The sequence below is a fragment of the Dendrobates tinctorius genome, unplaced genomic scaffold (genome assembly GCF_039654945.1).
Source record: "Dendrobates tinctorius isolate UK_male_01 unplaced genomic scaffold, ASM3965494v1 ptg000070l, whole genome shotgun sequence".
NCBI classification, from domain to species: domain Eukaryota; kingdom Metazoa; phylum Chordata; class Amphibia; order Anura; family Dendrobatidae; genus Dendrobates; species Dendrobates tinctorius.
The window spans coordinates 91,847,547-91,865,428 of NW_027361738.1; the positions used below are offsets into that span (position 1 = coordinate 91,847,547).

The window sequence follows — 17,882 nt, forward strand, 5'->3', positions numbered from 1 at the left end:
CTAAGCACCAGATCACCTGTAACTGACACCACACTAGGCACCATATCACCTGCAACTGACACCACACTAGGCACCATATCACCTGCAACTGACACCACACTAAGCACCATATCACCTGCAACTGACATCAGACTAAACACCATATCACCTGCAACTGACACCAGACTAAGCACCAGATCACCTGTAACTGACACCACACTAAGCACCAGATCACCTGTAACTGACACCACACTAGGCACCTTATCACCTGCAACTGACACCACACTAAGCACCATATCACCTGCAACTGATACCAGACTAAACACCATATCACCTGCAACTGACATGAGACTAAGCACCATATCACCTGCAACTGACACCAGACTAAGCACAATATCACCTGCAACTGACACCAGACTAAGCACCAGATCACCTGTAACTGACACCACACTAAGCACCTTATCACCTGCAACTGACACCACACTAGGCACCATATCACCTGCAACTGACATGAGACTAAGCACCATATCACCTGCAACTGACACCAGACTAAGCACAATATCACCTGCAACTGACACCAGACTAAGCACCAGATCACCTGTAACTGACACCACACTAAGCACCTTATCACCTGCAACTGACACCACACTAGGCACCATATCACCTGCAACTGACACCACACTAAGCACCATATCACCTGCAACTGACATCAGACTAAACACCATATCACCTGCAACTGACACCAGACTAAGCACCAGATCACCTGTAACTGACACCACACTAAGCACCAGATCACCTGTAACTGACACCACACTAGGCACCTTATCACCTGCAACTGACACCACACTAAGCACCATATCACCTGCAACTGATACCAGACTAAACACCATATCACCTGCAACTGACATGAGACTAAGCACCATATCACCTGCAACTGACACCAGACTAAGCACAATATCACCTGCAACTGACACCAGACTAAGCACCAGATCACCTGTAACTGACACCACACTAAGCACCTTATCACCTGCAACTGACACCACACTAAGCACCATATCACCTGCAACTGACACCACACTAGGCACCATATCACCAGCAACTGACACCAGACTAAGCACAATATCACCTGCAACTGACACCATACTAGGCACCATATCACCTGCAACTGACACCAGACTAAGCACCATATCACCTGCAACTGACACCAGACTAAGCACAATATCACCTGCAACTGACACCACACTAAGCACCAGATCACCTGTAACTGACACCAGACTAAGCACCAGATCACCTGTAACTGACACCACACTAAGCACCATATCACCTGCAACTGACACCACACTAAGCACCATGTCACCTGCAACTGACACCACACTAGGCACCATATCACCTGCAACTGACACCACACTAAGCACCATGTCACCTGCAACTGACACCACACTAGGCACCATATCACCTGCAACTGACACCACACTAGGCACCAGATCACCTGTAACTGACACCACACTAAGCACCATATCACCTGCAACTGACACCACACTAAGCACCATGTCACCTGCAACTGACACCACACTAGGCACCATATCACCTGCAACTGACACCACACTAAGCACCATGTCACCTGCAACTGACACCACACTAGGCACCATATCACCTGCAGCTGACACCACACTAAGCACCATGTCACCTGCAACTGACACCACACTAGGCACCATATCACCTGCAACTGACACCACACTAAGCACCATGTCACCTGCAACTAACACCAGACTAAGCACCATATCACCTGCAACTGACACCAGACTAAGCACCATATCACCTGCAACTGACACCACACTAGGCACCATATCACCTGCAACTGACACCACACTAAGCACCATGTCACCTGCAACTGACACCACACTAGGCACCATATCACCTGCAACTGACACCACACTAAGCACCATGTCACCTGCAACTAACACCAGACTAAGCACCATATCACCTGCAACTGACACCAGACTAAGCACCATATCACCTGCAACTGACACCAGACTAAGCACAATATCACCTGCAACTGACACCATACTAGGCACCATATCACCTGCAACTGACACCAGACTAAGCACCAGATCACCTGTAACTGACACCACACTAAGCACCATATCACCTGCAACTGACACCACACTAAGCACCATGTCACCTGCAACTGACACCACACTAGGCACCATATCACCTGCAACTGACACCACACTAAGCACCATGTCACCTGCAACTGACACCACACTAGGCACCATATCACCTGCAACTGACACCACACTAAGCACCATGTCACCTGCAACTGACACCACACTAGGCACCATATCACCTGCAACTGACACCACACTAAGCACCATGTCACCTGCAACTAACACCAGACTAAGCACCATATCACCTGCAACTGACACCACACTAAGCACCATGTCACCTGCAACTGACACCACACTAGGCACCATATCACCTGCAACTGACACCACACTAAGCACCATGTCACCTGCAACTGACACGACACTAGGCACCATATCACCTGCAACTGACACCACACTAAGCACCATGTCACCTGCAACTGACACCACACTAAGCACCTTATCACCTGCAACTGACACCAGATTAAGCACCATATCACCTGCAACTGACATCAGACTAAGCACCATATCACCTGCAACTGACACCAGACTAGGCACCATATCACCTGCAACTGACACCAGACTAAGCACCTTATCACCTGCAACTGACATCAGACTAAGCACCATATCACCTGCAACTGACACCAGACTAAGCACCATATCACCTGCAACTAACACCCAACATAGCACCTGCAACTGACACCAGACTAAACACCATATCACCTGCAACTGACACCAGACTAAGCAACATATCACCTGCAACTAACACCCAACATGTCACCTGCAACTGACACCAGACTAAGCACCATATCACCTGCAACTGACATCAGACTAAGCACCATATCACCTGCAACTGACACCAGACTAAGAACCATATCACCTGCAACTGACACTCAACATATCACCTGCAACTGACACCACACTAAACACCATACCACCTGCAACTGACACCAGACTAAGAACCATATCACCTGCAACTGACACCACACTAGGCACCATATCACCTGCAACTGACACCACACTAAGCACCATGTCACCTGCAACTGACACCACACTAGGCACCATATCACCTGCAACTGACACCACACTAAGCACCATGTCACCTGCAACTAACACCAGACTAAGCACCATATCACCTGCAACTGACACCAGACTAAGCACCATATCACCTGCAACTGACACCAGACTAAGCACAATATCACCTGCAACTGACACCATACTAGGCACCATATCACCTGCAACTGACACCAGACTAAGCACCAGATCACCTGTAACTGACACCACACTAAGCACCATATCACCTGCAACTGACACCACACTAAGCACCATGTCACCTGCAACTGACACCACACTAGGCACCATATCACCTGCAACTGACACCACACTAAGCACCATGTCACCTGCAACTGACACCACACTAGGCACCATATCACCTGCAACTGACACCACACTAAGCACCATGTCACCTGCAACTAACACCAGACTAAGCACCATATCACCTGCAACTGACACCACACTAAGCACCATGTCACCTGCAACTGACACCACACTAGGCACCATATCACCTGCAACTGACACCACACTAAGCACCATGTCACCTGCAACTGACACGACACTAGGCACCATATCACCTGCAACTGACACCACACTAAGCACCATGTCACCTGCAACTGACACCACACTAAGCACCTTATCACCTGCAACTGACACCAGATTAAGCACCATATCACCTGCAACTGACATCAGACTAAGCACCATATCACCTGCAACTGACACCAGACTAGGCACCATATCACCTGCAACTGACACCAGACTAAGCACCTTATCACCTGCAACTGACATCAGACTAAGCACCATATCACCTGCAACTGACACCAGACTAAGCACCATATCACCTGCAACTAACACCCAACATAGCACCTGCAACTGACACCAGACTAAACACCATATCACCTGCAACTGACACCAGACTAAGCAACATATCACCTGCAACTAACACCCAACATGTCACCTGCAACTGACACCAGACTAAGCACCATATCACCTGCAACTGACATCAGACTAAGCACCATATCACCTGCAACTGACACCAGACTAAGAACCATATCACCTGCAACTGACACTCAACATATCACCTGCAACTGACACCACACTAAACACCATACCACCTGCAACTGACACCAGACTAAGAACCATATCACCTGCAACTGACACCACACTAGGCACCATATCACCTGCAACTGACACCACACTAAGCACCATGTCACCTGCAACTGACACCACACTAGGCACCATATCACCTGCAACTGACACCACACTAAGCAACATGTCACCTGCATCTGACACCACACTAGGCACCATATCACCTGCAACTGACACCACACTAAGCACCATGTCACCTGCAACTAACACCAGACTAAGCACCATATCACCTGCAACTGACACCACACTAAGCACCATATCACCTGCAACTCACACGACACTAGGCACCATATCACCTGCAACTGACACCACACTAAGCACCATGTCACCTGCAACTGACACCACACTAAGCACCTTATCACCTGCAACTGACACCAGATTAAGCACCATATCACCTGCAACTGACATCAGACTAAGCACCATATCACCTGCAACTGACACCAGACTAGGCACCATATCACCTGCAACTGACACCAGACTAAGCACCTTATCACCTGCAACTGACATCAGACTAAGCACCATATCACCTGCAACTGACACCAGACTAAGCACCATATCACCTGCAACTAACACCCAACATAGCACCTGCAACTGACACCAGACTAAACACCATATCACCTGCAACTGACACCAGACTAAGCAACATATCACCTACAACTAACACCCAACATGTCACCTGCAACTGACACCAGACTAAGCACCATATCACCTGCAACTGACATCAGACTAAGCACCATATCACCTGCAACTGACACCAGACTAAGAACCATATCACCTGCAACTGACACTCAACATATCACCTGCAACTGACACCACACTAAACACCATACCACCTGCAACTGACACCAGACTAAGAACCATATCACCTGCAACTGACACCACACTAGGCACCATATCACCTGCAACTGACACCACACTAAGCACCATGTCACCTGCAACTGACACCACACTAGGCACCATATCACCTGCAACTGACACCACACTAAGCAACATGTCACCTGCATCTGACACCACACTAGGCACCATATCACCTGCAACTGACACCACACTAAGCACCATGTCACCTGCAACTAACACCAGACTAAGCACCATATCACCTGCAACTGACACCACACTAAGCACCATATCACCTGCAACTCACACCACACTAGGCACCATATCACCTGCAACTGACACCACACTAAGCACCATGTCACCTGCAACTGACATCAGACTAAGCACCTTATCACCTGCAACTGACATCACACTAGGCACCATATCACCTGCAACTGACACCACACTAAGCACCTTATCACCTGCAACTGACACCAGACTAAGCACCATATCACCTGCAACTGACACCAGATTAAGCACCATATCACCTGCAACTAACACCCAACATAGCACCTGCAACTGACACCAGACTAAACACCATATCACCTGCAACTGACACCAGACTAAGCACCATATCACCTGCAACTAATACCCAACATATCACCTGCAACTGAAACCATACTAAGCACCATATCACCTGCAACTGACATCAGACTAAGCACCATATCATCTGCAACTGACATCAGACTAAGAACCATATGACCTGCAACTGACACGAGACTAAGCACCATATCACCTGCAACTGACATCAGACTAAGCACCATATCACCTGCAACTGACACCACACTAGGCACCATATCACCTGCAACTGACACCAGACTAAGCAACATATCACCTGCCACTAACACCCAACATAGCACCGGCAACTGACACCAGACTAAACACCATATCACCTGCAACTGACACCAGACTAAGCAACATATCACCTGCCACTAACACCCAACATAGCACCTGCAACTGACACCAGACTAAACACCATATCACCTGCAACTGACACCATACTAAGCACCATATCACCTGCAACTGACATCAGACTAAGCACCATATCACCTGCAACTGACACCAGACTAAGCAACATATCACCTGCAACTAACACCCAACATATCACCTGCAACTGACACCAGACTAAGCACCATATCACCTGCAACTGACACCAGACTAAGCAACATATCACCTGCAACTAACACCCAACATATCACCTGCAACTGACACCAGACTAAGCACCATATCACCTGCAACTGACATCAGACTAAGCACCATATCACCTGCAACTGACACCAGACTAAGAACCATATCACCTGCAACTGACACTCAACATATCACCTGCAACTGACACCACACTAAACACCATACCACCTGCAACTGACACCAGACTAAGAACCATATCACCTGCAACTGACACCACACTAGGCACCATATCACCTGCAACTGACACCACACTAAGCACCATGTCACCTGCAACTGACACCACACTAGGCACCATATCACCTGCAACTGACACCACACTAAGCACCATGTCACCTGCATCTGACACCACACTAGGCACCATATCACCTGCAACTGACACCACACTAAGCACCATGTCACCTGCAACTAACACCAGACTAAGCACCATATCACCTGCAACTGACACCACACTAAGCACCATATCACCTGCAACTCACACCACACTAGGCACCATATCACCTGCAACTGACACCAGACTAAGCACCATGTCACCTGCAACTGACATCAGACTAAGCACCATATCACCTGCAACTGACACCAGACTAAGCACCATATCACCTGCAACTGACACCAGACTAAGCACCTTATCACCTGCAACTGACACCAGACTAAGCACCATATCACCTGCAACTGACACCAGATTAAGCACCATATCACCTGCAACTAACACCCAACATAGCACCTGCAACTGACACCAGACTAAACACCATATCACCTGCAACTGACACCAGACTAAGCACCATATCACCTGCAACTAATACCCAACATATCACCTGCAACTGACACCATACTAAGCACCATATCACCTGCAACTGACATCAGACTAAGCACCATATCATCTGCAACTGACACCATACTAAGCACCTTATCACCTGCAACTGACACCAGACTAAGAACCATATGACCTGCAACTGACACCAGACTAAGCACCATATCACCTGCAACTGACATCAGACTAAGCACCATATCACCTGCAACTGACACCACACTAGGCACCATATCACCTGCAACTGACACCAGACTAAGCAACATATCACCTGCCACTAACACCCAACATAGCACCTGCAACTGACACCAGACTAAACACCATATCACCTGCAACTGACACCAGACTAAGCAACATATCACCTGCCACTAACACCCAACATAGCACCTGCAACTGACACCAGACTAAACACCATATCACCTGCAACTGACACCAGACTAAGCAACATATTACCTGCCACTAACACCCAACATAGCACCTGCAACTGACACCAGACTAAACACCATATCACCTGCAACTGACACCATACTAAGCACCATATCACCTGCAACTGACATCAGACTAAGCACCATATCACACCAGACTAAGAACCATATCACCTGCAAATGACACCAGTCTAAGCACCATATCACCTGCAACTGACACCAGACTAAGCACCATATCACCTGCAACTGACACGATACTAAGCACCATATCACCTGCAACTGACATCAGACTAAGAACCATATCACCTGCAACTGACACTCAACATATCACCTGCAACTGACACCACACTAAACACCATATCACCTGCAACTGACATCAGACTAAGCACCATATCACCTGCAACTGACACCAGACTAAGAACCATATCACCTGCAACTGACACTCAACATACCACCTGCAACTGACACCAGACTAAGAACCATATCACCTGCAAATGACACCAGACTAAGCACCATATCACCTGCAACTGACACCAGACTAAGCACCATATCACCTGCAACTGACACCAGACTAAGCACCATATCACCTGCAAATGACACCAGACTAAGCACCATATCACCTGCAACTGACACCAGACTAAGCACCATATCACCTGCAACTGACATCAGACTAAGCACCATATCACCTGCAACTGACACCAGACTAAGAACCATATCACCTGCAAATGACACCAGTCTAAGCACCATATCACCTGCAACTGACACCAGACTAAGCACCATATCACCTGCAACTGACACCACACTAGGCACCATATCACCTGCAACTGACACCAGACTAAGCACCATATCACCTGCAACTGACACGATACTAAGCACCATATCACCTGCAACTGACATCAGACTAAGAACCATATCACCTGCAACTGACACTCAACATATCACCTGCAACTGACACCACACTAAACACCATATCACCTGCAACTGACATCAGACTAAGCACCATACCACCTGCAACTGACACCAGACTAAGAACCATATCACCTGCAAATGACACCAGACTAAGCACCATATCACCTGCAACTGACACCAGACTAAGCACCATATCACCTGCAACTGACATTCAACATATCACCTGCAACTGATGTGGGAGAGAGGGTCCCCATCGAGTGTCGGGGTCGGCGGTTGGTGCACTAGGGATGGAGATTGTCAGGGACAGAAGGGTAATAGCTGGGAAAGATAGACAAGAGGATGCAGTACCTAGAAATAACCACAAGATGGCAGGGGGGAGTAGTTCAGGACTCAACAGCAACTTAGAGATAGGAACCCAGAAGGGGAATTCCTGAGACAATGAGTCAGCAGACAGACACAGAGGCAGCTGGAGACGGTGGGAGAGACTGTCAGCAAGTGTAGATTACAAGGGCGAGAGGAGACGCTTACCCAGGACTTCAGTGGGACAGCACCAAGACAAGCAGCCGAGACCTGCATCCACGCTCAAGCCCGCCGCAGCCGCTCCGCTCCCACCAGTGGCTGCAGCTGGTACAGTGCTCTTGGCGGCCACTGCCCCGCCCCGGTCCACACCAGGGGTCGGTCCTCTGCTGGTCGCGAACTCCCCGTCTCAGCCGTTAGCTGCGCAGGTGGCCTGCAATTTGCCACCCCTCACCGCCGCCGCTTGCCCCAGTCCGGGGACTGCGGCCTATCCAGCCAAGGACTCTGCCGAGGCCCGCAGGGCCCCCGTGTCATCAACGCACCGGAACGCGCGAAGCTTTCGTCAACGCCTCAACAACTGGGCCCAGCAACTCTTCCGTCGAAAGGTCAGCAGAACGGCGAGGGACGTCGGGACAGCTAAGGCCTCTTTCACACTTCAGTTTTTTGTGTCAGTTAAAATCCGCCCAAAAGGCGGACAAGCGGATCCGTTCTTAACTGATGTGAACGGATGCCACAGGATCCGTATTTTGACGGATCCGCAAAATGAGGAAATTTAGAGGAACCGCTGGGGGGGGGGGGAAGAGGAGAGAGAGAGAGAGAGAGAAAGAGAGAGAAAATTTCGGGTTAAATCAGTGTCTGGAGTATCTTGACTGATTGTAAACAATGGAAGTGTGAAAGAGTCCTAAGCACAATATCACCTGCAACTGACACCAGACTAAGCTTTATAATCTACAAATGACACCAGAATATGCACATTATCATCTGCAAGAGCCCCAATAATGGAAGCAGACACCAGACAAAAAAAAATCCGCAAATATCCTGTTTACAAAATTTCTGCCCATAAGGGTGAACAAGGGTGGATTGGTGGTTACTGCAGGTTGTAGGCTTGTTGGAACAGGTGGGTCTTCAGGTTCTTTTTGAATTAACTGAAGTGTTTGGCACTAATAAAAAACAGATGAAAATGACCAAAATTTAGACAAAATAGCACAAATGTAGTAATGACTCGGGCCTTTGGTTTCTGAGTCTTATCATTAAATGTCGTTTATCTACTGTAGTTTAGGTCATTTTGTTGAATTAACATTACTGTATATCTACACTTGAGGTGGATCAATGTGACATGAAATTTTGCTCTGAACCTTCATTCTGTCATTAGGGTCACCATTATTCCAGGTCTCGTATTCGGCTCGTCGTCATCATACCCTTCTTGGTTCCCCCGGCCTCGGCTTGTAAGTAACAGCTGCTCAGCTTCATTTTCCAGTTGCATCTTGTAAACCCAGATTTATTTACAGCCCCTAATCCTCCTCATTGTGGGATCTGAGCTGTTTAGTTGAAGACTCTGCTGTAAATGGTGACCGGCAACAAGACGCCACCGACGGATAAATTCCGTATCAATGTGACCGCGTTTGTGTACAAACTGTGACTAACGGGTAATTCCAGCTGCTGCGTTAGCGAAGGTCCAGGAATGGACCGAGATACTAAAATGCAATTTACTAACGTATAATGATCAACGGAAAGAGATTGAGAGATTAAAGGGGTTCCCCACTGTGATCTACATTTCCTGTGGATTCAATCTGTACTGATCGAGAGTAAAAATTCATGCAATGCTGTTTCCTATACCGGGCGGCCCTACTTTATAGAATTTAAAAAAAATAAAAATAAAATTAAGATAGAGAACCCCTTTCTAGAAGACCTGTTACTTTATATATGTGTGTTTTTTTTTTATGTAGGCGCCGCTCCTCTCCTGGATCTGACAATGTTTTTCTCTTTCCTGCTCTTCTGAGATATGCTCCTCTCTTCCTCAGATGTAAATCCACTTTAATTAACTTGACCCTCAACTCTTTTTCCGAGAATGTGTTCTCCATGACCACGCCCCCTTGGCTAACTAAATTTATAAATAGGGAAAAAAGGGGCTATATTTCAGAAAAGAAAAGAAGTATGCAGAAAAATAAAAGCCAGATTCAGGAGGTCAGCGACATTTACACCAGGTAGAAATTTTAAGATTTATGGCAAGTGAGAGATCCTCTTAAAGGGCATTCACCAGCAGTTTTCGCTTAAGCAGAGACAATGGATCCACTGTGATCTATTTAATAGTGAGATATTAGAACCACTCTGATCTATTCCATACTGGTATAACAGATCCACTGTAACTTATTCTCTGCTGGCATTTTGGATCCACTGTGACCTAATCCCTGGTAGTAAAGTGGATCCCCTGTGATCTTTTCCCTGGTGGTATAGTGGATCAACTGTGATCTAGTCTCTGATAGTATGTTGGATTGGATCCACTGTCATGTATTTGCTGGTGGTATAGTGGATCTACTGTGACCTATTCCTTGGTGGTATAGTGGATCCACTGTGATCGCTTCCTTTGTGGCATAGTAGATCCCCTGTTACCTATTTCCTGATGGCACAATGGATCCGCTATGCCCAATTCCCTTGTGTCATAGTGGATTGCTGTGACCTATTTCTGGTTATATAGATAGGCTGACACTGTTTTCTGTATTTTACTTTTCACCTTTGCTGTATAGACTTTGACAGATGAACAGAGCCATTTCATTTTCATTAAGATGAGTTAATAACAGTTCTATTATACAGATGGAGGTCTAGATAAGGCAGAATATTAACATGATGCATACAGATGAGGCTTTGTTTTGCAGCTCTAATGTCCCTCCTGGTCTTTGGGGAAAGGGGCCATTCTCGACCGTTTCTGATGACTGTAATAATATGTGACATTTCTCTAATAATTGACTCCTAATCATTTTTGCTGTTCAGAAAGACAGTTGTATCTAAGACATATCAGACAATCATTTTGACTGCATCCCCTTTAGGCTGTCTGTAGGAGATTTACCATACCGTCTCCCCCTAAATCAAACGGACTGTGGTCATACAGCATAAGCTTCTGCTCAAACCAACGGCTGATGCTCCATATTAACCATCAGGTTTTCTTATTCATCTGAATGGACCGTATCCACCAAAAAAAAACTACAGGGGAAGGAAACCAAACCGAGGACGACAACACATAAATCTGCAGGGCACTGTGACCCACATAGGAACGCAGCCTCAACCTGAGCACCCCAGAATGGCTACATACATATCATACACTCTGGAAATGGGTTAAAAGGGTTTGATGATCAATATATACTGAAAGAATGGTGGGGGTCCAATATCCGACAGCCCCTCTGATCAGCTGCTATAATCTCCAGTGGCTGGATGGAAACACATCAAATAAAACTGCCCTGCAGAGCCCCAGTCAATGTGTAGCAGTCGCTCCCGGGTACTGCAGAGCACAGTCTATTCTTTTGAGCGGCACAGTGCAGATCTGTTTACTGTGCTGCCAACCAACCATATAGCAGCTGATTAGTGGGTGGTGCGGGATGTTGGCCCCCCCACCGATCTGTTATTTAAGATCAGTCATCAATATATTCTGACCGGACAACCCCTTTACATACTAGTTCTAACTTTTGAGCAGTAATAGAATAACACAATACTCCAGTTGAGTTTGGTCCTTGACTGTTTTGGTGATTTCTGTTCAAATTCACAATAAAAAAAAAATATTTTCTTCCTTGCATGTATAGGGGATCCACTATGATCTATTCCTTTGTGAAAAAGAGGATCAACAGTGACCTATTTACTGTTGGTATACTGGTTGCACTATGGCCGATTCCTTGGTGGTATAGTGAATCCACTGCGACATTCCCTGGTGGAACAGTGGATCAACAGTGACCTGTTTACTGATGGTATACTAGGTTCAATCTAACCTTTTCCTTGGTGGTATTGCTGGATCCACTGTAATCTTTTCCTTGGTGGTATAGCTGGATCCAATGTAACCTTTTCCTTGGTGGTATAGCTGGATCCTCTATACCCTTTTCCTTGGTGGCATAGCTGGATCCTCTATACCTTTTTCCTTGTTGGTATAGCTGGATCCACTGCAACCTATTCCTTGGTGGTATTGCTGGATCCACTATGCCCTTTTCCTTGGTGGTATAGCTGGATCCACTGTAACCTTTTCCTTGGTGGCATAGCTGGATCCTCTATACCCTTTTCCTTGGTGGCATAGCTGGATCCTCTATACCTTTTTCCTTGTTGGTATAGCTGGATCCACTGTAACCTTTTCCTTGGTGGCATAGCTGGATCCTCTATACCCTTTTCCTTGGTGGGATAGCTGGATCCTCTATACCTTTTTCCTTGGTGGCATAGCTGGATCCTCTATACCTTTTTCCTTGTTGGTATAGCTGGATCCACTGTAACCTTTTCCTTGGTGGCATAGCTGGATCCTCTATACCCTTTTCCTTGGTGGCATAGCTGGATCCTCTATACCTTTTTCCTTGTTGGTATAGCTGGATCCACTGTAACCTTTTCCTTGGTGGCATAGCTGGATCCTCTATACCCTTTTCCTTGGTGGGATAGCTGGATCCTCTATACCTTTTTCCTTGTTGGTATAGCTGGATCCACTGCAACCTATTCCTTGGTGGTATAGCTGGATCCACTGTAACCTTTTCCTTGTTGGTATAACTGGATCCACTATACCCTTTTCCTTGGTGGTATAGCTGGATCCACTATACCCTTTTCCTTGGTGGTATAGCTGGATCCACTATACCCTTTTCCTTGGTGGTATAGCTGGATCCACTATACCCTTTTCCTTGCTGGTATAGCTGGAGCCATTGTATTGTATTTGCTGGTGTTATTGTAGATCTACTGTGTCCTATTTTTCGGTCACATATTGGATCTACTGTAAAATGATAGTTGTTGTGGATACGGTGGATCTACTGTAATGTATTTTCAGGTTGTATAGTGGGGCCTATTACCTGGTAATATAGTGAATCCACTGTAACATATTCCTTGGTGGCATAGTGGATCCACTGTGGCCTATTACATGGTGGTACGGTGGATCTACTGTGACCTCTTCTCTAGTAGTATAGTGGATTCACTGTGACCTATTAAATGGTGGTACGGTAGATCCATTGTGAGTTGAGCGACTTTGGTCGGATCGGGTTTCATGAAACAAAATTTGTTTCAGATGAAACTGGTCCGACTAGGGCAAAAAAAGTCGGAGTTTCGTCCGAAACCCGACCCCAATGCAAGTCAATAGGGAATAAAAGTCGGCATTGAGTGGATGAATGTCATCTGCTCAATGCCGACTTTTATTTCCCATTGACTTGCATTGTGGTCGTACTTTTTTTGCCCTAGTTGGACCAGTTTCATCTGAAACAAATTTTGTTTCATGAAACCCGATCCGACCAAAGTCGCTCAACTTGTGACCTATTTCCTAGTGGTATAGTAGATCCATTGTGACCTTTTACCTATGGCATAGTGGATCTATTTTGATGTGTTCTGTGGTTGTATAGTGGATTCACTGTAACCTAGTCCCAGGTGGAATAGTAGATCCACTGTGACCAATTCCCTGGTGGCACAGAAGACTTTAGAAGCTACATTAGAGCTGGAAGCTTATCTATGAAAATCAAGGAAACGGCAGAATGGAGGAACGTGCCCCAGACAGAGGAGACAAACATAGGTATATCTGGCCAGAGAAGACCGTACTTGGCAAAAAATAAAAGACAACGTTTTAAGAGCGTGATAGCAGCACTATAAAGCATGGTGGCAGACGCACCATACTTTGCTGCTTCGGGGCCCAGACAGCCGACCATCATAGAATCCAATCTGACTTCTTCACTGGAGGATTGAGGATCATAGGAGATCATCTGTCCGAAGATTGACGTTCAGCCCAAAGTGAGCCTTCATGCCTATAGCTCCTACCACAGCGGTCGGGCCCTGTGCACACTGCGTCACAAGGAAAAGCTGCAAGTGTGATGTGAAATATATTTACAAAGCTCCATTCTGATATTTGCTGACAGCCGGCAGAGCATCCTTTTGGCCTCCGTCGGGTTTGCAGATGTCCGTGTAGCTTCTGTCGGGCTTGTGAATATCTATACACCTCTTCTGTGCTGTATGGGAAAGTGTAGCACTTTTCTATCCAGATCAATATGAATATGTCCATTAGTGGGGTGTCCTTACTTTCTGACTTATTCGAATGTATTATTTATTTTTTATGTACAACTACCCAAAGTGTTAGATTTACAGTCTGGTAATTGCTGCCACATCTGTAGGGTGAGCCAGGTTAATGGGGACTTCTGAAATCTCCGCCTTAGGCGAGGGCCTGAGCCTGATGATGGGCAGCACTTCACCCCTTCAGTCTCTGGTTTCTACAACTCTCACTCTCCATGACCTCCCTATGGCCCAGTAGGAAAAAGATCAATCAATTATTGCAAAGTAATTAGATGGGGGGCAAGTTGAGGGTCAGAAGGTGAGTAAAGGGGAATCTGCAGCTTTGTTGCTGGCTGACACCTGATAAAAAACAGAAAAACGTCTCATTCTCAACTATCCTGATAAGACTAGGAGGCATATCTCACTGCTCCTTATGTTTGTCTGAATTGTCTATAGATATTTCACTTGTATCAATTACTTATTTTTAATTAAAATACAAAGTTTTACATGTGATACCACTCCAGGCCACAAGGAGTGCTGTTGTTAAAAGGAAACAAGCTCCTCTAATCCTTCCAATTTTTTTTTTCTTCATTGCATGCACAAAAAAAAAATTATTTTCATGATGTGAAGGATTTTTTTTTTCCATTTGGAAAGTTGTTCATCATGAGGGACATAGGATGCATTTATATTTTCTTACATGTATTTTTCTTGGGCGACTGTAAACTTAGAGCTACGATTCTACAATTTCCCACTAATGACCAAAAAGGATAAGAAGTACAACTAATGAAGCAGATTTGGGTTGGAAATGTGAAGAGATTTTCATCCGCTATAAGTAAATGATGAAGATCCCTACTCACTGACAGCAAGCAGAGATCTTGAAAACCACGTGGAATAGACACAGAAAGTAATGGAATATTATAGAATTCTATGACTTTTCATTATGCAGATAATTGTGTTAGATAATAAGGTTTATTCACCAATCCAGGCCCTTCTCTCCAGGGATCCTGAAGTTTACAGCACTTGTCACAACAAAGCGGCAGATAAATAGTCTGATAAGAGGCCATGAAGTGTAGATACAATAAACTACATCCTGACACATTCACATACTGCAGCCTAGACTGGTGCATTCCTTTAAATAAGATCATTCCATAAATAGGTTTTTTTTTACTTGGTGTAAATGCCGCAGTTCTCCAGAATCCGGCGCTGTTTTTCTTTACTTCCTGCGCCTCTCCGTTCCTGAGATATGGCCACTTCTCCCCTTCATATAAATCTAGTCTTCTTAGCCAAATGGGCGTGGTCCTTACCTTAACTCTCCCCTGAGAATCTTTTTGAGGACCACCCTCACTTAGCTAAAAAAGACAAGATTAACCTACAGGGAAGAGAGAGCCGTATCTCAGGAACGGAGAGGAGCAGGAACGAAAGAAGCACAACGCCGGACTCGGGAGAACAGCGGCATTTACACCAGGTAAAAAAATTTTTTATTGATTATAAGTGACAGGTCCACTTTAAATGTTACCATAGCATACATTTTGCAACTGTATACTTTTGCAACTAGTTTTTTTTAAAAAAAATATTGCTTAAATGTATCTAATGGCTATAAGAGATGGAAGAGAGATAAACCGATGACAGACTGTTGTAGCAATGGGAATAATGTGCATCTGACAGCAAGCAGAGATCTTGAAAACGGCTAGGAATTGAAATAGAACGTTTATCACAGAAATGCATAACTTTTCATTATGCAAATAATTATGGCAGATAATAAGTTTATAAACGCAAATGTTACCTATCAGGAGTAATCTCTTCACTGGCTCCCACTCCCTCAGCATATCCAATTCAAATTACTAATACTGACCTACAAGGCCATCTATAACCTGTCTCCCCCATACATCTCTGAACTATTCTCCTGATATCTTCCCTCATGTAATCTCCGGTCCTCCCAAGACTTCCTTCTCTCCTCCACACTTATTCGCTCCTGACCCAACCGCCTCCAGGACTTCTCCCGAATATCCCTTATTCTCTGGAATTCTTGGCCCCAACAAGTCCAACTATCAACCACACTTGGATTCTTCAGACGGAACCTGAAAACCCACCTCTTCAGGAAAGCCTACAGCCTGCAATGACCCCACTACCGCCTCACCATTACTGGAGCCACCGCCTCACCATCACCGGAACTGCTGCAACCCCCTAACCTACTGTCTCCTTCCCCACCATCCTGTAGAATGTAAGCCCGAAAGGGCAGGGTCCTGTCCCCTCTGTATCAGTCTGTCATTGTTAGTTAGTTTACTGTAAGTGATATCTATAACTTTGTATGTAACCCCTTCTCTCGTACAGCACCATGGAATCAATGGTGCTATATAAATAAATAATAATAATAATAATAAGAGGACACTACTCTCAATACTAAAAATCAGTGCTTGTGTCTGTAGTCTCCAGTTGGACAGATCTGTGTTGGATGTTTTTGGTCTTAGGTTGCAGAAGCTGTGTCACGCTTGGTCACAGGCTTTGTAAGTCTGTTTTCCATTTTTACATAAAAGCTCTACTAAATTAAAAGCATAGCGAGAAAAATAAACTTCTGTGATGAAATATCGGTGGCGGATAAATGACCTCGTTACCTTTTGTTTGTAATGTTTTTTTTTTTGTAATACCATATTTCTCCTGTAGAGGCCACTGCAGGGAAAAGGTATAGCCAGACGAACATTCCAGGAAACCAGACCCTCAGCGATCTGATGATTGTCAGGGCGGCTGACAAAATTCAGCAGCAGATTTTGCTGTGGATCCATTTTTAAAATCTGTCACGGATCTATGGCCAAATTTGCATGAGTTACATGTCGATTTCTGCGGCAAATTTCACCCAATTAAAAA

The 17,882-nt window shown here is 45.6% G+C and overlaps 2 protein-coding genes across 3 annotated transcripts in view; one reads left to right on the forward strand and one right to left on the reverse strand.

Annotated features, from left to right (window-relative positions):
• VWDE (von Willebrand factor D and EGF domains) overlaps positions 1–17,882 on the reverse strand; it is a 137,525-nt gene that overhangs the window by 117,656 nt on the left and 1,987 nt on the right. The gene's annotated exons all lie outside the window — the stretch shown is intronic.
• The window catches only part of CUNH7orf78 (chromosome unknown C7orf78 homolog), an 84,013-nt gene continuing 75,088 nt past the window's right edge, over positions 8,958–17,882 (forward strand). The window contains exon 1 of the mRNA XM_073582120.1: positions 8,958–9,427. The gene's annotated coding sequence lies outside the window, so the exon portion shown is untranslated. The remainder of the gene's footprint in view (positions 9,428–17,882) is intronic.